Source organism: Plectropomus leopardus, unplaced genomic scaffold, assembly GCF_008729295.1.
Source record: "Plectropomus leopardus isolate mb unplaced genomic scaffold, YSFRI_Pleo_2.0 unplaced_scaffold28479, whole genome shotgun sequence".
Lineage (NCBI taxonomy): Eukaryota > Metazoa > Chordata > Actinopteri > Perciformes > Serranidae > Plectropomus > Plectropomus leopardus.
Window position 1 is genome coordinate 1 of NW_024631022.1, and position 1,171 is coordinate 1,171.

General features: G+C 34.2%; 1 non-coding gene across 1 annotated transcript; it reads right to left on the reverse strand.

Moving 5' to 3' along the window:
- Positions 1-742: 742 nt before the first annotated feature.
- Positions 743-814, reverse strand: trnap-agg. Its single transcript has one exon. It is a non-coding gene; the product is annotated as a tRNA-Pro (tRNA).
- Positions 815-1,171: the final 357 nt, after the last annotated feature.

A 1,171-nucleotide genomic window follows, 5' to 3' on the forward strand; every position in this document is an offset into this window, starting at 1 on the left:
ATTTAAGAATGTAGGTTAAAAAATTTTCTCTGTTACTTCACTTATATTGCCCATTATTGTCATTTCTGCAGTGGATAAATTTAAAATACAGTTCACCTTGTACATGAATACCAGCCTTTTTATCTTGAATTTATTGCCATATTTTATTGAACTTGTTTTATATAAAATTCAGATGGCTTCTTACAAAGGCAAATATAACCCTTATTATGCTGAAGGCAACTCTGCAGACATTGACATTGTGTTTGTGCATTTAACAGTTCATATGGCTGGCTGTTTCTACAGTGAACTGCATGTTGTGTCTTTTTGTGACTCTTAACCCCATTGGTTTTAAATCCAGGGCTTGTCTGGGATTTGAACCTCTTGGACCTCTTGCACCCTAAGCAAGAATCATACCGTTATACCAATGAGCCATATTTCACATTTAAGAATGTAGGTTAAAAAAACGTCTCTGTTACTTCACTTATATTGCCTATTATTGTCATTTCTGCAGTGGATAAGTTTAAAATAGAGTTCACCTTGTACATGAATACCAGCCTTTTTATCTTGAATTTATTGAACTTGTTTTATATAACATTTAGATGACTTCTTACAAAGGCAAATATAACCCTTACTAAGCTGAAGGTAATTCTGCAGACATTGAGACTGTGTTTGTGCAGTTCACAGTACATATGCTGCAGCTGCCTGCTTGTACAGTAAATTGCATGTTGTTTTTGCACCACTAAACCCATTGGTTTTAAACCCAGGGCTCGTCCGGGATTTGAACCCGGGACCTCTCACACCCTAAGCGAGAATCATACCCCTAGACCAACGAGCCATGTTTTTCAGTGAAAAAATTATATTTAAAATTTTCCTCCTCTGGTATTTTCAGCTCTGCAGTTTAACTCTTCACTGAAGACTCAATGTATTTGTTTTTACATTTAAACTCCTACTGTTGTTTTCAAATGGAACTTTGAACCCTAAATCTGAATAAATTTGTTTATCAAATGAAATTATTGTGTCTTTTTTTTATTTAGGCAAATCAACTTTCATTTAAGAATGCAAGTTGAAATTTTCTCTGTTACTTCACTTATATTGCCAATTATTGTCATTTCTGCAGTGGATAAGTCTACAGTCTACAGTTCACTTTGTACATGAAGACCAGCCTTTTTTCTTGAATTTATTGCCATATTTT